This window comes from Athene cunicularia, assembly GCF_003259725.1.
Source record: "Athene cunicularia isolate RWA chromosome 12 unlocalized genomic scaffold, athCun1 chr12_part1, whole genome shotgun sequence".
Taxonomy (NCBI): domain Eukaryota; kingdom Metazoa; phylum Chordata; class Aves; order Strigiformes; family Strigidae; genus Athene; species Athene cunicularia.
The window spans coordinates 11,146,938-11,173,000 of record NW_020799116.1 but is presented as its reverse complement, the minus strand read 5'-3'; the positions used below and the strand labels follow the sequence as shown (position 1 = coordinate 11,173,000).

The following is a 26,063-nucleotide window of genomic DNA, read 5'->3' as shown; positions in this document are numbered from 1 at the left end:
AGACATTTAAGTGTTTGAATGGTCCTTGAATTGGGCTCAAGTTCCAGAATAAGTGCAGTTTCCCCTGAAAAAAACGTAGAGAACTTGTGGGTCAGAGACACACTTAAATGATTTCTACAGGCTCATCACGTCTGAAAGCATCTTGAGGGCTGGAATGATGGCAGAGTGCTGTCCCTCTACCTGGCAGCAGGCACATCAGGGAGAATGAGTGAATGACAAAGGCTGCAGAAGGCTTTGGGTACAGAGGTGGCCTTGGAATGAAAATGCTAAGAAAGGTAAAAACATGTAAAAGTCAATTTAAGGAAGAAATTGAATTTTCCCAAGAAATGGAAATAAGAACAACAATAGAGCCAATCACAGCATGCTATAAACCACATCGTTTAGTTCTAGAAGAGTTGGGATTTGAACATTCCTAGCACACAATCTTCTACAAATTTGAACACCTGTGGACTCCAAGACAGGCAAAATAAAAAAAACAAAACCATTCTTGGGAGTGAAATAATGGAGGATCCCTCCTGAACCAGGCTGTCACTTTTTGCACCTGCTGAAGGCAGATTTTGCTTCAGACTTGAGCAGAGGTGGGCACTCACGCGGTCAGGACTCAAAAGCAGGCAAGGGACTCAAACCCTGTGTGAGCTGGGCGACCTCCATCACCTCCTCAGGGCTGCTGGCGGCGGGGGGAAGACCTGCTCACACGCTGGGAAAGATCTTTGGCTTTGTGAGGAAGGGTACACCACCTCAGCACACTCCCCATACAGCCCAGCACCTGCAAGCTTGGGGCAGCCACCGCCAGCCAGGGACCACGGCTATTTCTACGCTTGTCCAGAAGAAAACTGGAATTCTTTGCTTTCTTCCAAGCACAGAAATCTCCGGGACAGGTATAAACAACATCTTTGTTGTTGATTTAGTTACATACATCTTCAGGGAAGTGATATTTAACATTTGCTACAAATATTCTTTGGAGTATTAAAAATCAGTTCAATCTGCAGTATCTTCTCTTGTGAGTTTATTTTCTATGCATGATGTGCAATCTATGTCTGTGCATTTTCAGGTTACTGAAAACGCAGTTTAAAACTACACTTTGCAGAAAGGAATTTTAAATGAATTTTCAGCATGCGTTCCTGCCACGGGGTTGCTGGGTTTTTTTAAACTGGGTTTGTGATTACTCGGTGAGCAAAGAGAAATAATGAATGATAACCAATAGAAACTGTGCACTGCTATGAAAAATTGAATCAAGAATAAGCAATCTAGAAAGAGAGGTCACTGAGTCATTTTGAATAAGTACATTTGAGATAATTGTTACATGCTTTGAAGACATTCTGAGAAAAAGAGAAAAAATTAATCAGATACATTAAATTATGAATTATTAACTCAGCTCTATTAAATATCAAATAGAAAAGCTTTTTAGGATTAACCATGTTTTTAGAAATTCTACTAACTACAGAGTAGATTTCTTTGATTTAAAAATGATTTTTTTTTTATTTACATTTGAAATGCAGGAGAGTCCCTCTGGGATGAGCAAAGCTTTCCAGAAGTGGCAGATCACTTCTATGGAGGGGCTTACTCTGAAGACCTTCATCCATTTACATTGAAACTTTTTAGACCGAAATGGGGATGGTAGACATAAAGTTTGTAAGTGCCTAAATATAGAGGTATCAGACAGACTCGCAATTTCACAAGCACTGGAGGTCTGTTTTAAGTATTCCTTTTGCTGAATCTCGATCCTTGAGTGAGTAGTGGCAGCTCCCGCACTGCTGCATTCATCTCAAACTAAACGCAGGACTTCTGTTTCACATCTCCCACAGCACTTCAGATATTTCTTCTGGTTGATGCAAGGTTTTTTTAATAACGAGTTCCTTGGCAAAGTCATCCTTCACGTAGAATGATGCCAGAACTACTCATGAAACAAGTTGCCGTGGCCTTAAGTTAAATCAATAATGCTGAATGAATAATAGTTGTCACTGGATGCTGATTTTTCCTGGCTAATAAATAGTTCTCATGTCATTTCCTGAACCACCAGTCCAGCTCCAGCCACTCAACACGATGAAACGCAAGATGTGTTTTTTCAGCAGAGAGGATGTGAACCCACCCGCTGAACGGTCTGCTGCAGATCCTTAATCGTATCATGGTCTCTCATTTCCATGCCATCTATCAGTGAGTTTTGCTTCTGTCTCTGCGACTGCCAACAGTGGTAATGCAGCTCACAATTAGCGATGCACCCAGTGTTCTTGAAATCTATAGAAGGCACTTGAAACTATCTGCTTTTCTCTTTCTAAGTAGTTTACAGGATTACAGCAATAACAGATTTGACCACAGTTAAGCACTACAGGTTTCATTAGTTCTTTAAAAGTGATATTTCTCCAAGAAGAAAGTTTCTAATGGTTAAACAGCCAATTTTTCTTATTTATTTTCATTTCCTCAGAGTTTGTGACATAGAAAGGCAGACTAAGCAACAGTACACCAGTGCCTCAGATGTCCCAAGGGTTCTCAGGTCTCTCAGGAACCAACTCCCTGCCCTGCAGAAACCCTTTGGCAAAAGTGCCTGTAATCTTTCTCCTTCAAAGCTCAGAGACAATTTCTTACATGCCAGACACACCTTCCTCACCTATTTGATAGTTAAAGCCAGCGTTAAATAATTTAACTGTTGCCCTCTGAATTTGCATCTTAGTTTTCAACACTGGATTCCCATGTAGAGTTCAGTGGAGGGATGAGTGGTCGCACAGCACTCAAGGCACTACTGCAAAACCTGCAGCAATTTGTTATATTGTTTGATGATTCTGACGTGACTGATTTTGTTCTTGGTGAGTTAATCATATAATTACAAATTAGCAAGTTATTTTATATTAGAGGATTGTTTCATAAATTACGTCGCTGTCATTTATCGTTATAATTTCTTTAACCAACACATTTGATCGTGTGATCTGTTAACATCTCTACTCTGCAACATTAATAAACACTCACAGTCATCACTGTGACATGATGAATAACAAAACTCAAAGTTTACCAAGCCAGAAAATGCACTTTCTTCATTTTCCTCATTAGTAGGCACATGTGAGTAGGTAACAGCAGCAAACCTCTCCAATATTCTCTTAATACAGAGCATGCACTAAGAAACCATGGGGTTTACATTACTCACCTGGATAAGGTACTTCTTCCCTACTCATCAGCTAATCAGATTTTCTCATCCTCACTCTTCCCCTAAATATGCTTTCAAAGTATTCTGCATATTTCCTTGCCTCATATCCTTCAAACACTTACAGCAAGAAAGTTTATTCTGAAAGCTGTGCTCATCTAATCAAAGAAGATTTAAAAGAAAGTAATCCTGGATTGCGGCATGCAACCAGTGAAAACTAACCATTCATCTCAAGTTTCTAACATAAACAAGGATAATTTACAGGCCAAAAGCTATTCTGTATTTACTTAGGGAAGACTTCAGAAGTTCATTCACCCATAATTCAAAAAGTGATTGAATTAGCAAGTCAGTGAAGGTTACCAGCTCAGCTCTGGACGACAGCAAACACCAATTTCAGTTGAACTACTGAAAACAGGGGAAGCTGCACACAGGCAGATGAGGACCAAGCTTAGAACAAAATACCTCATATACTTATCTCCTATAGCTTTTCTAGGCATACTATTACCTCAGAGAGCAGGAAACACTGGGAGGTGAAGGGAGCAGTGAGTGTAGTCAAGGACACAAACCAACTCCAGTTCAAACAATTCCTTTAGTGGTCCTTCACACAGTGCAAACTATACACATCAGTCCATAACCTGTCATTAAAATATGCATATTTCACACAGCTATCTTGTAAAAATACTGCCAGCAGGTCAAATATCCATTCACAGCTTATTCTGGTTAGCCTTGTACACACCAGATATAAAGACATCTCTGGCACTAGCTTTACAACACTATTGTTTGACCGTGCTTAACTGGAACTAAATTACTGAGATACTATCTATAAACTTCTGGATCGAGATTTGTTTCATTGCCTGTAATGGGATCAACTCTAAGACCTTTTTTTCCAGTATCGCCACAGCTGCTTCGTCAGAAAGTTCTCCTGGAATTAATTAAAAAATACAGATCCTGATGCATTTCTATTTATTTATCTTTCTGACTGACAGATCAATAAAAACATCACTACTACTTTATTTTCTAATGAAAATAAACCACCATCATCTACTTTCCTGAAGTGACACACACATACAACAGGCATATGGCGGATGACCAGCAAGCTGGTGAGGAGAGGTGGGGACATACATATTCATGCCTTGCATTCACCTTGTAGTTTTCTTTCAAGTGATTACAACTGACCCCAAGTCTTTGCTCTAACAAAAGGAGAAACAAAAATTATAATCCTAAAAACCTTTTTAAAGGAAGCATTTTTCCTCCCATGGTTTAGTGTGTCATCTATAAACTAAATTGTGAGGATAACAAGCAGTTGTGATTGCACTTTATTTATTTTATGAGAAAGGCTCAGGAATTCAAAATAGTACTGTAGACCAAAATACCTTGAATCAGTGTCTTTTCAGAGTCTAATGAAATGGATGACGTTTTCTGGCATTGCCACTGAATTATATAATCCTAGAGAAGACATTAACGGCTGCTCTAAAAATCTAATTAAATTTTAGAGCACTAGTAATGCAGCCATAAGGCCCATGTAAGCCATTATCTACATTAATAAAAATTAAAGTCAAACAGTATCTATACAGTAATAATGTACCTGGATTCAAGGTCACTTTAATTCTCTCTCATATTTTTCTTTATTGTTGCTACAAATACTATTATTTAATCAAAATTTCAAATTTATGTACAACTCTTACTGTTCTCTTAACACATGGTATTGAGACGAGAATTTAATTGTTTTACTTAATTGTTTATTTTCTCACCTTCTACATAATATAACTCTAGTATATGAAAGGGCAAGAAACTGTGACAAACTAGCGGTATTTAACAGGGCCATGAGGATGATGAGGGGCTGGAGCACCTCCCTGTGAGGACAGGCTGAGAGAGTTGGGGGTGTTCACCTGGAGAAGAGAAGGCTCCAGGGAGACCTTAGAGCGGCCCCCCAGTACTGAAAGGGGCTACAGGAAAGGGGGGAGGGACTCTGAATCAGCGGTGTGGGGATGGGATGAGGGGTAATGGGTTTAAACTGACAGAGGGCAGATTTAGATTAGATGTGAGGAAGAAATTCTTCCCTGTGAGGGGGGTGAGTCCCTGGCACAGGTTGCCCAGAGAAGCTGTGGCTGCCCCCTCCCTGGAAGGGTTCAAGGCCAGGTTGGACGGGGCTTTGGGCAACCTGGGCTGGTGGAAGGTGTCCCTGCCCAGGGCAGGGGGGTGGGACTGGATGGGCTTTAAGGTCCCTTCCAACCCAAACTGTTCTGTGATTCTGTGATTCATTTTATGATTATGTATCTAAATGAAAATCTAGAACCAATGCAATACAATTCAGTCACAACTCATCTCAAACCCAACTCTCCTCTTGCATGGGAGATGAGAAAAAGAAGAAAGTGGATGCTATGGAAAGGAACAAAGAATAAAAGGAGGAAATTAAAAAAGCTAACAGAAGAGCTATCACAGAGGTGCTCTTAGACTGGGAGCCAGGACTCAGTGCCTGGGAGGAGAGGCATGAGCTACCCTGAGCCTGCTCATGAGGCAAGGGCATTACAGCCAGGGACTGGAAAAGTAGCTATTGATTAAAAATCAGTATTGACTAAATACTTGCGCCAATCTTGGATGTTTTATCTGGCAGAGGAAACCCATGGTTACAGTGCTTTTGAGTGTTTAGGATAAAATGAATTGGGATGCATTATCACTATTGGTACTGGACTGAGAATATAGTCGACTTTGTCAGACTTCTGCCTTATTCCTAAAGATCAAAAAGTGGTCTGTGCCAATTCCTGACACAAAACATAAAATGAGGCCAGAGAGGCTGCTGACCCGTCCCAGAGTATAGTATTAACCCCTTGGCTAGAAAATAAAGGGGCAATGAGAACCAGAGACATTCTGCCAGATTTTTCTGGCAGAGTTTTCTACCTGTGGTTGAAGAAACTCTTTCTACAGCACACTAACAGCTTGGCCTTTGCCTGCGTTGCTATGTCTGTGTAATTATACTTGGATTTTATTTCTATCTAATATGTGTTCTCTGCAGATTCAAACAAACGGATTTTATTTCCCTACTTCGAATAGGAGATATTACTGTGCATTTAAATAATGTCTCTACCTACTAAGGTATATTGTGAATGACAGAACAAATTGCAAATATAATTGTGGAGTAGTATCTTGAAGATGGGGAATTTATTTCACTTTGATTTCTTTGGAAAGGCTGAAAATTCTTGGAAAACCAGAAAGCAGACTATTACCTGCATTGCTTCTTAACCCTTCTATAAACCTTTCTTTTCTCATTACTGATCAGGGGCAAGACTGCACCAGCCACAGCAATCTATAGTTAGGCTGCATTTAATCTCCCTGGCTGTTGTCACGTGGAATTACATTTTAAGAATCAAAATATCACCAAAATGCCACTCCTAAGGTTATGCCACGCACAAATCTACAGCATGCCAACAGCGTTGCAAAGAAAACTGATTATAATGGGGCATAATCTGGCATGGAAGTGCATTTTAAGAATCAAAATGCCACTCCTAAGACAGTCTGAAAAGGGGCGAGGGAAGGAAATGTTAGCACAAGATGAAGTATCCAACTCCAGGCTCCCCACGCAGAGCAAGGCAGAGGACGAGGCAGGGGTGTCTCCACTTTGCGCTCCCAGCGGCTGTAACACAGCCAGCTTTGCCGGTACCTGAAGAGTGGAATTAGCTCCCAAATGTGAACAAAGCATTCAGAAATACATGGATTTTCATTAAACTTGTAATCACTGATATGCATTAATCGTTTGCTGAGTGCATAATTAAAACCTCAAGTGTTTTCCATAAAAATATTTGTAAATTAGGTGAATAAATTATTCAGTGGTCATTATTGAAATTAAATCTTCTCCAAGTGAATTTCTTGCTACCTCACAAGCAGAACTCAGAGCAACACGGTTCATTTTTCTCTCAGCTGTAGCAGTACAATATACTGGTGGTACTTGAGTGCTGGTCACACCAAACAAACCTCATAAATTCTGTACTACGTGCGTCAGTTTGGTACATGTAGCTCCAGTCTTCATCTCCTGAATATTTCTTGCGAATACATAATACAGATGTTAAGTCCCTAGCAGGTCCATCAGACTTTAAATTTATTTTTCTACTGTCCAAGACCATTCACCAGCATCTCAAGAAAAAGATCAAGGCAGCTGCTGTGGCCACGTCACCTCTCTTAATGACCTCGCAATGCTCAGATCTTATGCCTAAAATGATGAAAGTAAAAGACTTCAAACATGTGTTAAGAAATCACTGGGATGGGAGTGCTCTGCTTTTCATCACCAAATCCAGCTCAGGGAGCACGACCCACAGTGATGTTACCTGTACAGACGCTGATCCAAGAATAACTAGTTCCTATTCATTTTTTAAGCAAGTTCACATTCCCGGACACAAGTTCAATGTCAGACAGTATCCGTGCAGTAAGGATGAACGGGGCAGCTATGGGGATAATGTACCAGGACAGTTATTTACAGGGTTCTGGCAAGAGGATGGAGAATGCTTTTACCTGGGATAAACACTGAGAGTTTTTCCTCATATTGTTCACCTATTTCCAATTCTAATCCTGCCTGGCACCTGGGGAAATTAAAAGCGCCTCCCTCACATTTATTCACCATGAGAACCTCGCCTTGTGCTGCTGCAGTACTGAGGGTAAATACTCCAGGGACGGCATGAAGAGCAAGGAAGAGAAAGAGCTAAAGGATGGCTTTTTTTTTTTTTTTTTTTTTTTTTTTTTTTTTTTTTTTCTGGAATAGTTCATTCAGTTCTGGTAAACATATCACTTTCTACATTGGTTTATAACTATTTTTAGCTTATGTATAAAATTCAGGTTACACATCCAGATGATCTATGTTCTCTTACATATATTCCTCCTGTTTTGCTTTTCAAAAGTGACAATATTCAGGAGCTCATAAACAACCAGAAATATCAGCTCACCAGGGAAAATACATTCTCTGCTTTGCTTTTCCTTTCAGTTTAAACAAAATTAGTTAACCACACAACAGCTTTTACAGCTCAGAGACCTTCTGCAGTTAAAGAGAAAAATTCTGCCAGCACTATTTGCTTCATTTCACCACTGGGCATGTTATGGAAGCAATTTTTTTTCCCCATCAATGAAGAACTATTTGTTCTTGAACACCAATTCTTAAAAAAAAAAAAAAAAAAAAAATAGAACATGTTAGAATAGGTTCAGTCATTTCAAAATTTTTTGACAACTGGGCATCAAGAAGTTTAATTATTTATTTAATTAATTATTTCACTTGAAGCATACTCCTTGATGCATTGTTTAATTTTTAAGTGCAAGGGTATCACTTAAGCACTGCACATTACACAGGGAACTTGTAAAATAATAATTCAGCTTTGAATTTTGCCACCCCAAATTCCTAGCCATTCGTCCTTACTGCTTCACAAACCTCAGCGGAGGGGAGAGGGGGACAGATGGGTGGGAGGAGCAGGGTAATGCCAAGGCCGACAGAAATCACAGGCTCCCATTACAAATTATACCATTTCTTGACCATTTCCTCCTGTCTTCAGGATGGGCCACCAGTACCTAGGAAAGGAGCCCATATATCAACTACAGAGAGTAGAGATCCCCAAAATAGTATTTTCTTTGTACTGTACCAGCAGGGATTGGCCTTTGTTATTTACATTTCTACTACAAACTATTTTATATCTTAGGCAAATAAATTGCTTCAATAACTCACTGAAATAAAATGTTTAAATAAAACCTGTATTTCACATGGTGCATGCACTTGTGACTCTCCTTTCAGCTTAGCTGAGGTTTAGTTTTGAGTTCCTTTGGGATTAAAAAAAAAAAACACCACAAACCAAACACAAAGTGAAAACAAATCCTGCGTGTTTATGTTGCGAACTTCAGAGATGCAGCCCTCAACATCTGGGTACCTGAGAGGACATCCAAAATCTGTGTGTGTTAAACTGCTTCTACAGACTCCCGTGTCTCTCCAAACTTCACAGCCTAGCTGGGAACAGCAGGTATTCTCAGACAAACACGTTATTACCAGACTTCAGCAAACTGGCAGATTTCAAGGTAATGATGGAAAGATGCCTTAAAATCACAACAGGTAATGCCTTTGACCCAGAATGTCCTCAAACTGCTTTGCAGCTATTTCAAACTAACACAAGCACCATTTCATGCTCAAACCTATTTATCGGCTGTTACAATGTGAATCTACGTTACAAAAGTGACCAGTGTCGAACTTTGGCTGAAAGACCTTGGAAGGAAGCAAAAATGCACAAATAAATCCATAGATTTATCTTGTCGGAGGCCACACCGCGCCTCCCGGGTCATCCTCGTCGGGTAGGGGGGACCTTGAAGGAGAGCCAGGTGGGTTGGTGAGACATCCCATAGCACCAAGACCACTGTGCTTCACCAAGGCCAGGAGGCAGCAGGGCAGCACATCCATGACCTCCCCCTTCTTTCTCCAGCCACCCAACAAGTCGTACCTCAAGCCACAGAACAGAACGTGAGAGTTATGGTATGTCCCCTCTTTGCAGCAGAGATAAAACTGGAGCATGAAAAATCATGGCACTACCGCAAATTTGTCATTCTATTACTCTTCATAAAATAATATTACTGCAATCTAACCTGAAAAGCAAATTCTGAGTTACCTCTAGATGAGCTGTTAAATACAAACTGATTGAAGTATCTACTTTATAAATCTGCAGTGTAACTTCTAAATGAATCACACCTTGGAACCCACCATAAACTCCATGGTGCCCATGTGGGCACTACAGCTAATGCTCTGTGACCATAACTATGACCTGGCAATTTTATTTACTCTTATTAAACAAATTTCCAACTTTATATCTGGTGGAATGACTTCAATATTTTCTACTTGAAAAAGACAAAGTAAGTTACAAATGGTATTTTGGGTGCTCCAGTTATGGGTTATTTTCCCTTTACCAAAAGTAAAGCTTTTTTTTAAAAAAAACAATTTAGGAAAAAGACCTTCAGCTATTTCAAGATCTGTGCCTCTACTTGAGCTCTAAATTGGTGAACAGTTATGTTATTCTCTAGATAGTATAAAAACAGAGCAAGATCTATTTCCAAGCAATCATCTTCCCTCCAGTGATGCTCTATGTGAATTGAGCCCAACATTAGGTCTCAAATGGGTGCTTGGAACAAAGGGCACTTTGCAGCACTCAAAGCAGTACCAGATCTGCTCCCAAATGACAGGGAACTGATGGTTTTAGGGTCAAATCACACACTCCTGCATAAGAAGCTAAGTCCTAGGAGCTGGGGTCCCACATGGTAACTTCAGGCCAGCGCTTTGCGGCTCTGGTTTTGTTCCAAAGTCTTTCACAAGCTGCACTGATGCACTGTCACCAGGGGCTGGAAATTAAGAGACAGACACTACAAGCTCACTAGAAGAATATTCAGTCTGACTCACTGTAAAACCCAGGTTTTGGGGAAGACATGCTACACTTCATCTGCCACATTGTCATTGTTATTTGCACTTCAGGACTCTTTCGTGGCCTTCTATTATTCAGATAAAAAAAGTGAAACATGTAATAGATTACACACACCACACACACATCATTTTGGCAATTTGCTCCCTAGCTCTCCCTGCAAACCCTGAAATTCACACAAAGAAAACACTGGAGCTTCTCTTTTTTAAAGCACTTGCCGTACGTGCTGTTCAGTGCCAGGTGAGCAGATCTGCATTCTGCAAATCACAACAGCTGACCAAAAATTTAGAAAGGAAACGTGAATACAATCCTCATGAATCAAATATCATTAAAATATTTGAGTTAGCTTTGTTGCACACTTAATCGATAATTTCATTTCCTTGCTGCCTGAGACTCTTCCTAACAGCATCTTGTTCTCTGGCACTGGGCATAGGAAGGAGAGGTTCTCCAGCTCTGCAGGCTCATTCCCATGCAGCCTTTCTTCAAATGAATACGTGACATCAAAAAGTGCACTCAAGGTCTGAGACCTCTTCAGGCTGCAAATAAACCAGGAGCCTCGGGCTGCAGAAGTCAAAGACTGTAAGTAGAAGCCTCTAAGAATCAAAATATTTTAATATTTTGGTCTGCTTTACTGCCTCCTCACATGACTTGACAGTCTCATCTACCCACTGCCATAGGCTATCTTTATCAATGATTGATCTTTGTCTCCTTTCCAACCTTATGGGGAAATCTGGAAAGCTGGACAGAATGTATACTTTTATTTTATATAATAACAAGGCTTGCTGTAAAAGAGACCACTGTGTGTTGAAAACTCCATACATGACTCATTTATTGATGTTTAATATTCTCCCCTCTCACTCACTATAACCATTGGAGGAACACTGAAGTACAAAGAAGCAGAATGCAAAACAACTGAGCCACTGTCAATCTAAGCCCTGGGGGTCTTTGGTGATGACAAAAACACTAATCAGCTCCACCAATGCAGAAGACAAAAACCCATCCATCTTCCCCAGCTGTCCAACTGGTGAGATTCTACTTTAAGCAGTGCCTTGGAAATTCCCTGTTAAATAACACTTCTAAAAGATCATTTTAATTTGCAAATACCACAATGAGAGAGACACTACAGTGACTGCTGAAGGAGTAGCTATCATTTGTAAAGAAATGCAGTGACAAGAGAAGGGGGAATTGTGGCTTCACTTGGGGTGACATGCTGTACTAATTTCAAAAGACACAGAAACACATCGAGACATTAAACAGATCTTCACATTGAGTGGTGGGAAAGGAATGAAGAGAATAAGGAGAATAAGAAAACAAGGAAAACATCAGTAAGAAATCTCCCATCTCTGAACAAGTACTCTGTCTGCAGGGTGGGACCCTGATGTGAACACCTTGCTGGCTACTCCACGCACGGATTTTGCTCCATGCATGGCATGGCTGCAGAGCACAGTGCCAATGCTATCAGCCCTCACCCTCCGGCCAACAATGCCTGAGGAGCTGCCACCGTTGGACCTACTCATGGACTGATAACCTATCTATAGCTCTCTGCCTCACTGAGTATCCATTCCCTTCTCAAAGGTAATTTAAGATCCTGTCCCTTCTTGATGGCTTAGTTCACTTATATATGAATTCAAAGTACTGAAATAAAAGGCACTATTTACGCCAGGACCTGTGCTGGACCTAGCACTGTATTATATTGAACACAAACAGGCAAAAGTGGACTTCCTAATAAGCATCCCAGGAATAAAATTTTCCTTTACAAAATTGGTTCTGTGTGCATCATGAAAAAGATACAAAAAATATCTTAGTAACTGTCTCCCCACCCAAGTAGAAGAGCAGCTCATTCTTATGCCAGCACATCAGCCTGCAGTGAGCACTCGCTCAGCCTGCACAGCTACAGCTGCCGGGCTGCCTGATTCAAACAAGAGACTTCAACCCAAGCCCTCACATCTCCGCTGGGAGCTCGCACCTTTGCTCCACAGCATCACTCATCCTCTCTCTAGCAAATAATTGGTGAAGCAGAGCTGCTCTGAGGGGAGGCAGTGAGGGGAACACAGTCCTCAAGAGCCGAGAATCTGCTGGGGAGGTTGTGGCTCTGCCTGGTGCCACCCTGGACCATGGGCTCCTCTGGCCAGGCAGGTCAACAGCCTCCCTACCAACCCCACTTACAGTCTCAGAAAATGCCACAATAAGCATGAAAAAAGTTTTCATGTTATAATTGAAAAGCTATAAATTGAATTGATCATCACCAGAGATCAGATGTGTAGACCTGTAGGCTACTGGAAGAGACTTTACAGGCTTGTTTGAGGCAATGCTGAAGGCATTCAACAATTACAAGGAGAGGAAAGTGCTGTTAGAAGTTCTCAAGTGGCAAACAAATGCAAGTGATTTGAAGCAGTTCAAGATTTCTACACTTTTCTGCAGCAGGAACTGGATTTACACAATGTTACATGAGAAGGTGGCTCCAGCCCAACTGCAAAGGTCCATGCGCTCCCTGACTTCCAGCATGACCAGCTCCCCAGGGAGCTTTCTTCTGCTTTTCCATTAGCAATGCAAACCCATGGCCCAAATAAAATATATTGCAAAGTATTTCAAAACTAAGAAAGAGCTGAACTTAATTTGAAGAACTTTTTGAAGAGCTCCTTGGAAAAAAAAACAATGAGCTGGCTATCAGATTTCAAACCGAAGCCACTATGCACATTTAAAAGAGGATAATATCTGTGGGCAAATTGTCAAGTTTTATAACCACAGGAATCTTACAGATATTTAGACTCACTTAAAAATTGTCAGGATTTTTCACTGAATAAATTATTTGCTGGTTTACTCTAAAGAGAGCAGGTTAACTCACAAAAAAAGCCTAAAATAATTTCATCAAAGGCAAATGACAAAATTTATCAAATTACCGGTAATGGTAACTCTGATCCTATCGACTAAAAATACACTAGATGCTGCCAGTACAAACTTAGGTAATTAGGGTTATCATCTGATTGCTCTACTTTGATATTCCCTCTCTTCCACGAACTCCAAGCCAATTCAAATTCAAAAGGTTATTGTTAAAATAATCTAAAATGGAAAACAAGGGGGGAAAAAAAAGCTCAAATTCTATGGCATCGCACTCTTAGCTCTTGAAGAAACTTATAAGGTTTCTCCCTTAAAGCACACAATTCAACTGTGAAAATTCAGCACCTTACAATATCGTTAAGTAAACAACATTTAAGAGTGACTCCTGAGCTAATAATATTAGCTTTATTCTTGCACTAACGACCTATGGATTTATTTCTTTTTACTACGGTCACCACAAATGCAGAGCTCGCAGATCAATTTATTTGGCTGCGGACTTCACTCAAGACATTAGTTTAAACTAAACATTGGAAAGTTTTTATTAAAGTCAATATGTTAAATATTTTTCCTCCTTCTGCAGACATACAGTTTCTTTCAGTTAGGAAGCTTGCACTAAATTTCTTTAGAAATACTTTATTTATGGGTTTTTCTTTTCTACCGCTACACTACAATAAGGAACATAAGCTACCACTATATATTCCACAGTATGCACACCTATTTTAGGTGCTCTCCCTGAACCAGCCCATTGATTGATATTTAATAAAACAGGACTTAAAGTGAGTGCTGCATTTTTAGACCACATAACAGATTTCTCCTCCATGGGATTCCTGAAAATTATTTGTTGATTACGGGTTTCCCAAAAGATCTTCTATATCTACATCATCACACCATGATTTCAACTTTGTATGTCCTACAGGATACATGCGGCAAGCTGTGCCCAACATAGGGGGAAACAGCTCGTAAAGGAGGATGCAATTATGTAGTTATTAACTGGGTCCCCATCTGTCTGCTCCAAGCGCTTGGTGCTTCGGGGCACAAACTCCACAGATCCGTCAGTCTTAGTATGAATTTGGCAATGCGACACTTCTACATTTCACATTTTATATTACCTAGAACAGCAGGAGAAATCTGGTAGGCCAGACCATTCACTCAAGCAAGCAAAGAGATAAAGGTGAGTTCCCCAAATTATATAGCTAAGTTCTGCATGAAGAGCCAGAGAGTTGTTTGTGCTCCTAAAAGTAATGTAAGGGACTACTGAACTAATCAAATATATATATGTAATTATATATAAACATATAGTATGCTGAGAAATGATACTCCAATGTTTAAGTGACTCTTCCAAGATGACCAAACTGAAGGTGCAGATCCTTTTCTCGCTCAGTAATAGTTTTTCAGAGCTGGGAATTATTGGATAATTGTCTTTTCAGATCCATCCTAAAGACTATAAAATGCTACAAAAAAAAAAAAAAAGAAAACTCACACTGTGTTTTTAAAAATTACTTCACATTCACTTTATTCAAATAAATGTCTGGGTGAACATGATCAATGTTCATTAAAAGCTCCAAAGTGACAGGTACACAACCAGCACTTGGCGTTTGCACAGCTAAGCTTTCACAGCTGTAATGAATAAATGGAGCATGTGCTTCCACATGCAGCTGACACCATCCATAACTCTGTATTTGACACTTGACTGCCCTTAGGAAGGATCTGTTTTTCAAAAATAGTTTATTTGCAGAAAAAAAAAAAATATCAGAATAAGCCTTCTCAGTAAAAAGGCTGTGAAACACGATTACAAATAAAAAAATCCAGAAAGGAAGAATTACCAATTACCATTATTATTTATGTGAGCTGAGATTATTGCTTAGTGCATACACTGGCGTTTATTACCATACAAACTCATGTTAAATATTATATATATAAAAATCACATTAATGTATTTCCTTAAGTAAGTATATGAGGCAGCAGGCACTGCTTTGGTGGGAGAGCATCCCATGGGAAGCCCACATGGCCACCAGCCCAAAGTCTCCCCCAGCCACCATTTTCAGGGCAGGAGGTAAAATCCAAGTGCTGCTCATCCCCTGCTAAAACCCCATCAATTCCCAGAAAGTCACAGCATGCAGAACAATATATACTTTCTAGGACATAATTTCTTTAATTATTACAGATGTACGTAGATGGTAGCCCTTATCCATGATAGAAGAACCAATGCCAAAATTAGGATTGATATTCAGAGCCAGCCAGCTGTGGGCTCTGGCTTTGGAGAGCGACATCCTTTTGGAGGGCTCATCCAAAGGCACTTCAGACTACTCATTAGCCTCCTTCCCTGAACGATCCCTGCCACTTCAGTCCTCTAACAAAATACTTAACAGTTTTAATGTATTTTTTATAAATCTACCATTGAGGTAGATTTTTGGATGTTATGTTTCTGCGGGTATCATTTTGCTCTTTTATGATATCAAAGGCATGAGCAAGGCCAGGTAAGAAAATCCTAGTAGTTTGCACAATGCATTAGAAAAACTTGAACGAATGTCTTTTACATCAGCTCCAAATATCACATCGTCAAATTTCATTTTAGGAAAATGGAATGAAGGAAAGCAAATCAAAACATGTACTAACAAATTTCCTCTCACTACTCCTACATGATAGACCAACTCAAACTGCCATGAAATCTGGCTACAGCTTCTAATTGCAGAAAACCAAACAAGCATGCAGAAAACCACCAATGTTTTGGATTTGTGAAGAAATCCCCAAGCAGAGAGAAACAACTGTGATTTATCAGTTCTTTCTTGCCTTGGGTATATTATGGAAAACAGCAGCATGAAGTGCATCACTCCCCCTCTCTGTAATTAAAGCACCAAAATGGAAAAGGTTTGATTTGCCATTTTCAGCCCTTCTGAAATATATCTGTTCATTTTATTCACAAAACTTCCTTTGAGGCATGCCTCTGTAAGAATTTGCATTCGCTGGGAGCTGTGCCCTGGCAGTGGGAGACCTGTCGCTGTATCCCACCTCATGACACTGATCAGCAACTAAAGGTGGTAACCGACGGACAAACCGTAGGCGCAGTTCAAGCCCACGTAAAGCTAGCCAAATCCTTCTGGGCTTGAATCTTGGGAAATTAGACCCTTTGTGGAGGTTTGGCAGCCCTGGGAATACAGTGAGGAAGACTTGTGTCTGTCCAACTTTCCACAGCACCAAGGCACTCGGACACTGACCAAGAGAGATGTCTGGTTTGAAAGGAAAGGATGAAATCTGCCATGGAAAGATGCGGAATAGCATGTTCAGTCCTGGGCTTTAAAATAAATGTAATTTATTTCCTTGGGTTTAATTCTATTTCATTTTCATGATATATTACAAATACCGGCAAAAAAAAAAACCAACCAAAACTTAATCATTTGTGAACTACAGTTGGGGGTTTTTTTTTGCTTCTTTGAAAATCTTTGAAGTTGGATATCTGATGTTTTTGATAACCTCAGAAAGGTTTTAAGTGGTTGATATCTCTGCAGAAACTGATTAAACTGCATAATTACTGCACGCTCAACTGTAAACTGTAATCACATAGAAGAACCAAGAAGCACAAACTCTTGCTGACAATGATTTGTATGTTGTTTTGAGCAGAATATTAAGGGACCTGCATAAACCAACCTCAGCAGTACGGTGAGGGACTCATGAGCTCACTTGTGCTTAGGGTCACAGTAGATACCCGTCCTCTATAGGTATATATTTATTCTTAAGGGTCAGAGTATACATGTATATGCAAGACGTAGGACTTGGGCAGCTTTTCTGTTAAATTTACAAAACCACATTAAATAGTAAAGATGTCAGTGTAATTAAAGAAGGACTAAAACCTGATCTCATGTCACTCAACACTGGAAAGTTGTGCAACAGCTGGGTTTATAGGAACCAAAGTTTTTAAGTGTTAAAGGCATCTTGCAGCAAGAATCAGTTATGAAATTTTGATGAAGACTAGAATAATTTGCTTAAGTGTGATTGACTTAAAGGCTAATCTTAATCTCATTCTGTTTGCAATTTATACGCAAAAACTATGGTTTTCTCAGATTTTATAGATATTTTCTAATGAATCTGATCTTATAAATAACAGGTATGAATCACACACAAATCTCAATTTGTGCTATTTAATTTTGAGTAGATGAAGAGGTAACATGCAATTTTTCTCTCCTTTAATCAGATGTGAACAGTTGCTTTAATCACCTCTGTAAATTTGATTATTCTTAATTCAGACTTTATTTTTGGAAGTGTTTTTTAATACTGCCTTAGAAGTCATCATGTGCCACCGTGCTTTTGCCATTAACCCTACCGATGAAAAGCTGAGAGCAAAAATATATGAGCTCAAAGGCAGGATGTGGAGCAGGGGGACAGAGAGGCAGGAGCTGGGGTTACAGGGCTGAGCAACTGTGTCCATCACACAGGCACACCACCCAAGCCCTGGGTAAAACCAGACTTAAGTCTCAGACCATTTCATCTCAGTTTGGAGTTTACTGCTATCATACTGCAATGGGGAATGTCCAGGAAACTACAAAAATGTCACACCTCTCAAACTTCCTCAGTGCATAAGAACAATGTGGATCTATGTAAAATATTAAGCATATTTTCCATACATGCAGAAAAGAACAAAGTTTTCAAATCCACGGGGTCACAAAAAAATTTATTGGGAAGCTGAGATATTCTGCTCAGCTAACCAATGACATGATTTTTATACACACACACACAAATGATCTGAACTAGCCCAGATCTGGGGTAGAACCTATTCCCCAGGGTCAGTAAAGCTGATCTTCCCTACGCCACTGAGGATAAAAGTTGAACTGCTTCCCACTGTAGCAGACTGCTATAAATACCAAAAGACAGTTACATAATTCTAAATCTTAATGCAAGAACACACTTAAATATTTCACATCACACAGTAAATGGTTTGAAGATTGCAGACAAAGTAGTCAGGCTATGAATAACTGACAAGAAAGTCTCCAGATAAGCTCATGAAATTAATTATGCCATACCCAGAAATAGATAAAAAAACACCATCTCCAACGCTAACAAAACAGCTGGCAATAAATAATAATGTGTAAACATTTTAATGCACTTATTTTGGCAAAATTAAAATCAATGTTCATGCAGCAATAGCTATTAAATAATACTTACTGGGGAAAAGTCTGAGAAGCTTAAAATCCAGTACCTTGTGTGTTAGAAACCAAACCACACAATGAGAAACAGCCTGAGCTCATCATTTATACCATTTTGAGGTCTTAAGGAAAAAGGCTGCCAAAGAAATACCATGTACAAATCTTCAGGGCAAACTGATCTCATAAAAAAAGGATTAGTGCGTGTGAGGGTAATCAAATGCTTCATGTTGGATTACAATTCCACTTAATAAATCAAGCTACTTCTACTCATGAAAAGGTTCGTTTGATTCACCAGTGCTATTCTATTCTATACTCATTTGATTAGTTACACTAAAAATAAATCCCACACAGCAGAATGAGAAAATAAGCGATTGGCCTTCTCAAATGAACGTCACCACAAGTCCTTGTAACAACCCAACTACGTACGCTGCCATGCCACCCCCACGTCTCTGAAAAGCTTGGGAAAATTCCAGCTCAACAAAGTCTCTTCTCATTACACACATAGAAGTTTAAACTTTTTATAACGGCACCACTTCACTGGCCCGATCCTTGATTTAACCTCCACCAAGCACCAGCATGGCAGGGTAAGAGACGAGAGGAGATAAAAAAGATCTTCCGAATTTGGCTCAAGAGGATATCTGGAGATGGTTATCATCTTAAAACCATCAGGAAAGTATTAATTTCACATCATTTTCTATTTTCACTGCCTGATGTGATGAGGTTGGATGAATGTGATACCATACTCCCTACTCATGCAATGCAATTTGAAAACTGCTGTACGAGACACATAGTTTTGCATTCTGGTGAGGCTGTTGTCAACCTTGTCTGGAGAACGGATGGCTGCTGTTGAGCACGTTACCCTTGCAGCATCAAGTCTGCTATTACTCCAATATAATTAGGGACCTCTATGTTCTCAGTGTAATTTTTCCTTACAAGAGATGTCAGCTACTCACTCTTCTTATTTTCTCAGGACAACATCTGTGGGTGACAACATGACTTTACAGTGAAAAGGACAGGAAAAAATGGCAACCTAATTTCTTTTCAAAAAATAAAAAATGAGTTTATATTCTGACAATGGTCTGCACTTCTCTGAAAGCTGAACCCAGTCTTTGCTGTGAATCACAGTAGTTCGCTATTTTATTTTGACCTTTTCATCATTATGCAGCTTGATTAGCTATCTGAGCCAATTGCTTTCATACCAGAATGAAATCAGCTACTTACAAAGATAAAAGATGAAAATCATCAAAAGTAGTATTTCATATTCTTGGAACAGTCCAGGCTTAGAAATGAAGTGCCACCAGCCTGACATCACCAAGTAGTAAACACCTTTCAGTACAGCAGCAAAACCTGCTCCTTTCCTCCAACATCTCTGAAAAGGCTTTTCAGAGGGATAATGTATCTGAGAGAGAAAACTCTGAGCTGAATTACCTCTGAGCAGCCAAGGGATGTGACAGGGCCCAGCCACGCGAGACCTTCAACCAGTTTCAACAGAAACTCCCAAGGATGGAACAGGAGCAAGGAGCTGAATTTGCAGCATAGAGAAGTGGTTGTCATCACAAATGCAAATTTCAAGAAATGAAGAAGAGATCTGCTTGAGACAGATTCGCAAGCACGCTGAATAAGCCCTTTCTGCATCCCCGTCCTTAGGAGTACCCAGAACAACAGCTTCCAGACCCAGAGGAATCTAAACCAGTGACTAAAATTACTCTCTTTGAACAACATCCTCCCTAAGATCAGCTTCCAACACTGCTTCAAGTCACCAGAACAAATGCTAGGATAGGACCAGGACCCCTCCAAGCTTTCCACCATAATAGGGACACACAAAGACAAATTTGTGGTGCTGGCAGAGACCTCCCCAAAACACAAACCTGCCAGAACTGCATTGTTTACCAGAACAAATTTTGGATACATACATACATATATATATATATGTACATATATATATATACACACACACACACACACACATATAGGTGAGCTTTATCAACGTACTCATCTAACTCCCCCCACAAAAGCTATCACAGATGTGGAATGAGATGTGCTATCTAAGCTGGCTAGTAGGACAACGGAAGGACATCAGCTGAGATGCAGCCACAGGATATCAGAGACACCTCACAGCAGTCTGCCTGTAGAAGAGACACAAAGGCTGCTGCAGGGCAGCCAGACGCGAGGACTTCTGTTTAAAAAAAAACCACAAAAACCCCCAAACAACAAAAACTAAACCCAGATTTCTATTTGCTCACCGTGAACCTTATTGTGAATCTGGCACCAAAGAATGAACGAACAAAACAGGTTCTCCAAACCCAGGTGAAAACAGCCCTGTCTGCTAGCAAGGTGAGTCACAATTTAAAGCACGTAGCATTTGCCAATACATTAACTAAGAAGCCAGTAAACAAATAAAATTCAGTAACAAATCCAACATCTTAAAACAATTACGGTATTTGTACTTGACTTCAGTATTTCTAAGGGAGCAAGAGCAATATTGCAGCAGGCAGCATCCCAACACGAGAGCATTTAGCATGATGGAGTGACTCCATACAGAGCTTTCTCACTCATGCTTCAACTCCAAAATAATTGTGTTATTAGGCTTGATTAGCTGGTGCTGGTGATTAGAGAATATTTTGCAAGTATCACTTGAATCTGGAAGATCCAGTGACTGAAGAGGCAAAGCAGGAGGAGGAACGTGCCAGGGCAGGAGCTGGAGCTGGCAGGCATGATGCTGACGGGATGCTCGGGGACCAGGACCTGGCAGCGCTGGTGCAGAGCAGGAGGGCAGCCCGGGGGCAGCACACACTTGCACAGGAGAACAGCAGTGTTCAAACTTCCCTGGGCAACTCTACACAACTGGCTTTTTTTTCTTCTGCATTCAGATTTTCTTACACCGAGCCACAGTCCTAGATACATGCACTGAAAACTCCATGCATCTATTATCTCTATTTATTACATAAAACCACAATGATGCTTTAACAGTCCTTTTCACTGAGCTTCCATTAGCAAAATATTGGCATGACTTCCTCTCGCACTCCCCCAATGACAATTATAAAATATACCCCCTAACTACTTCTGTTTTTTAAAAGTACATTTTCCTAATATTTAATTTATAAATCATTTCCCACATGTATTAGTAATAAATGTTTAAAGGCGGCAGACAGGAATACAACAGGAAAGCATAATGATTGCTGTTTACTAGGAGGCCTCATTAAAAAGGCATCAAGAGCAAGGAAAATAAAAACAACCTTCTGAACCTTTGTAATTGGTCTCAAGAGAAATGTAACACTGTGGACATCAATGCAAAAATGTCCCAGCCCATTCTAGTGCCAGAGATTGAAAAAAAAAAAAAAAAAAAAAAAAAATCAGTTCACTATACCTTTCGCACTCCTCAGCTCTTACACTGTTGTAATTAACAGACACAAACCTTTAATATTTTTTATACCTGTAACTTCTCTATAGATCAGGTGTTTAATGACGTGATATTCAAAATCATACTTAAATAATCATTAATTTCCCTCCCCTAAATTAATTATTTTATGGAGAGAATAACTAGAGGCCATTTTAATTTGGTTTAACTTCTTGAAAGTTCCACTGTGATGGAAGTCTCCTGTATACTGCCTGATACTCTGTCCATGTATTTTTTTTATCATCTCTCCTACCCATACCTGTTCTCTGTATTTTAATAATTATAACGGATAAGTCTTATTTTAACTTACTATTTGTAGAATGCACTGAGCAAAGAACTGTTATGTTAGATATATTTTTAGCAAAAGAAAGGGTTAATCCACCTCTGAAATGAACAGTTAATTTGATTAGCCTTCCCCCCTTGCCAGCTAGCTTCCAGTTAGGCCCAGATGTCACTTGGAAAGCTTAATTTTTAAACCAAATGCAGCATACCATCTATTACCAAGCAGACTTCAAAATTCATATTTAAACCAAACAAGTCCCAGAGGTTTCTTTCAGATACTTCTGGGCTTCCCAGAAGACTCATGAAAGTTGATTAAACTAAAAATTGCATTTCATTTTCCTGTTTTGTTTGCATTTAAATGGAGAAACTTGCAGCTGGATAATAGCGATGTATTTTCTGATGTACTTCCATTCCCAACAATAAGCATTTTGTCATGTTTTCCACCACCTAAAGTATATACTTCTCATTGTTTCTCCAAATGCAGAACAAGATTTTCTCTGTGCAAAACTGCACAGCAGAAACCCGAGTAAGACTTCCCTAATGGATTTAATTTGTGATATTCAAAAGCCATGCGCGCACAATTATTTGTAACGTCTTCACTTGGAAATACATTTTGATGTGTGACAATGTGACTTGCAAAAATGATTTCTCTTTCAACCATCGAAGCTTATGGACATGGGCACTGCCTGCCGTCACCCAGGGGCCGTGCAGACATCAAGGAGCCTCCATGGTGCCGGGCTCCCAGCATCGGGATCTTCCAGGGATGCTTGCTAGGAGCTTCCACCAAATACAAAGCTATTTCCCAACCACTCTTTCTGAAAGACAAGTCCATTTTAAAATGCCCCTCAAGCTATGGTCTTTATGTGCCTTGTTTCATACCGAACTCACATAAGCCTCACTGAGGTGTTTTCTGGGGAAGCGAAGCCTGCACACCACTTCCATGCAGCTTTATCAGACCATGACCCCCCACCAGGAGAGCTCATCCCGGGGTAAGCAGCACCCGCTCCCTCTCCTCACTTCCCACTTCCCACCTCTCCCTAGGCTCCCAGGTGTAGTTACGAAACACTTCAGATGCCAGATTTTACATGAAAGTTGCAAAAACGTTACTCAACCAAACAGTAGCTCTGGTAAAGCTAAAATGCAACATGAAAAATCGCCATCCTTTACTCAACTGTAATACACACTGACTAAACAAGTCTTTGCAGTATTACTACTGAGGTCCTCTGTTCCATGTGAAGAAAGCAGGTGCTGTATTTGGGGCAATATCCAAGATCTGGTGCTTGCATCATTATTTCAAGTGAGCTATGGCCAGCAGCCCCAAGAAGCAACCGAGGCCAAGTTTCAAGGATCCATAAGAAAGCTTTCAGGGCACATCCATCAAAGGCATAATTACCATCACTGCCATCACAGCGAAGTAAAAATAGTAGACACATCAGCACAAGATATCTGTGCAACATGTGCCCATACATGGGGCCCCAGCAGCTCCCATCCTGTGACAAAAACAACATCGTGGTGACTTTACTTTGGTGGTCACTGAGCCAGCTCTGCTCATGTGAGCTCGGGTACAGCCATGCACTCTGCGACAGCATCCTCACACGTGGCATGGACATAACCTTGGAGCTGGACCACCAACGTACATGCAGAAGGCTGTAAACCACATTAACCTTCTTCCACCCCCTTGGGATGGAAGTGGGGATGTTCATTTGGGGAACGAAATGGCAAAAGAGATGGCAGATGGGTGCCTGGCACCCATGCGTACCCGACCCTAGAAGAGCCGTGCAGCGGCAGCAGCTCCAAGCCACGCACAGCACAGACCTTGCTGGTCACCAGCTCCCTCCTCTCCTCTGTGGCGTTACAGCCCATCAACTGCCATCAACAGGATATGTCTGAACATATCTTAAATTCACAGCTCTTTGAGGAAAAAAAATTGCACCCCTAAAAAGCACTGATGAGAACAAAACATTCAAATTTGTTTTCATCCATTTAAAAGACTATAAACTTTAGTGTTATTTATTGGCAGATCAGTCTGCTGCGAGCTAACACTTTGCAAAAGGCTTGCCGACACACGCTCTGCAACACTTTCACAGGCTGCTCCCACAGAGCCGCACGCAGCCCCGAGTAGGCTTCAATTGCATTTTAACAACCTGTCGGCACATCGCTGGTCAGTTTTGCCACACTGGTTTTTTTTTTGTGCACGCTGTAGCTTCCAAGATTAAGAAATAAATCTTTAATCTCCTCCCCGTCTTTCTCCTTCCCCACCAAAGGACTTTTCCAATTTCTTGCATGAGAGGCTCCAGTTGTGGTGAGCGCCCAGGCCGTTCTGGCTGCCTACCCCGGCTGTCCTGGGGCAGCAGGAGAGGGCACCGGCGCTGCCAGCACTGCTGCGGGCACCGGTGCTGCCGGGCCTGGTGCTTGCAAAGCACCATCGATCCAAACCACTGCAACGCCAGCCCGCAAGCTGCCTCTGCTGCAGACACCAGCTCCTCCTCTCCATCTCTTGTCCTGTTTTGCACAAACTTACGCTAGCATAGCTGAAATGGATGTAATGAAAATAGCTCAAATTCATCAGAAAATAATTCTTAATGGTCTTTGTCACATTAACTTGGGTAATGTGCTGCATGCAAGCGCAGCTCACCTGGAAGGACTGTGTAATTAATGCACTCCCTCTCTCCACCGGCCAGAGATGAAGAAAGCGCTGTGATTACTTTCACATGTTAAGCATCATCAGAGCATGATTGTGCAGTTAATAATGAGAGAAAAACTACTTCCCAGACCAAACGAAACAAACTCTGCCACCTCTCCTCCTCCTCTGCTTCCGCAAGTTACATTTTACCCACGGCACAGAGAGGAACTTCATCCACGCACGGCCACAAGCCAGGGGTTACCTTTGGCTCCCCGCAAGTGGAACGATTCCCACCGTAATTCCTGGTCCAGACCTTCCCGGATGTTTTAAGAAATAGCTCTAACAATTCACTAATTATCCCAAATAGGAAATGGGGATGGAAAAGCTATAATAGATCAGCTCCCCACATGAGCCCTGTCCTCACAAATACTTCCCTAGATCAAGTTATTAAATCTGCTAATACATGAGTATCTTTAGCTTAAAGAAACATGCAAGTGATATCGTTATGAATAATTTGCCATAGGAAATATGTGTTTTGCATATATATTATACCCAAAATTCAGGTAAAATCTACAACAAGGAGTAAGAAAATTAAAGGAAGATTTCCAACTTTACTTTCCAGTATCACCTATCAGAATCTTCACATTTGCCATTTAAAAAGAGAATTGGAGTAGGAACGTACAGACTTAATCTGAATTTTTGTAGACTAATTACTTTTCTGCAACCAGTGTCGCACACACTCTTTGTCACTGATGAAGTGCTCTTTACTAACCCTGCCTGGTCTGTCTGCATCAACAGATGGGAGCAAAACGGCTTCTGTAAATCAGAAACAAGTGACAGCAACTAGATTGTTTCACAGGACTGTGAAATAATCTCAGGTAAAATTCACATTAGAATGTCATTAGGATTTCTCCCTGAAATATTGCTTTACATAAATTTTGCAGTATAATGGTTATTAAAAACCTCAATACAAAAAGAGACCTAATCAGTTTTGCAATACCCTCTCCTAATTTGTTTATAAGTCAGATCATATTTTTAAAAATAGATTATGATATATTGCAAGAGAGACTCCTTATTTTAATAACTTATCTTTAGATATGGAGAACACTATTGCTAAAATACTGAAAACATTAACATGAAATTTCAGAATCAGAAAAGTGAAATATTTCAATTTTCCATTACATGTACTTAAATTTTGCAAGCCGGGATGCAATTAATCAGCTGTTGC

At 40.4% G+C, this 26,063-nt stretch overlaps 1 protein-coding gene across 3 annotated transcripts in view; it reads right to left on the bottom strand.

Moving 5' to 3' along the window:
* CNTN4 (contactin 4) overlaps nucleotides 1–26,063 on the bottom strand; it is a 299,396-nt gene that overhangs the window by 210,311 nt on the left and 63,022 nt on the right. Inside the window, exon 1 of one of the 3 annotated variants that reach the window (XM_026857404.1) lies at nucleotides 18,553–18,575. The exons of the other annotated variants lie outside the window; for them this stretch is intronic. The gene's annotated coding sequence lies outside the window, so the exon portion shown is untranslated. Of the gene's footprint in view, nucleotides 1–18,552; nucleotides 18,576–26,063 lie in introns of those variants that run through there. 3 annotated transcript variants of the gene reach the window in all.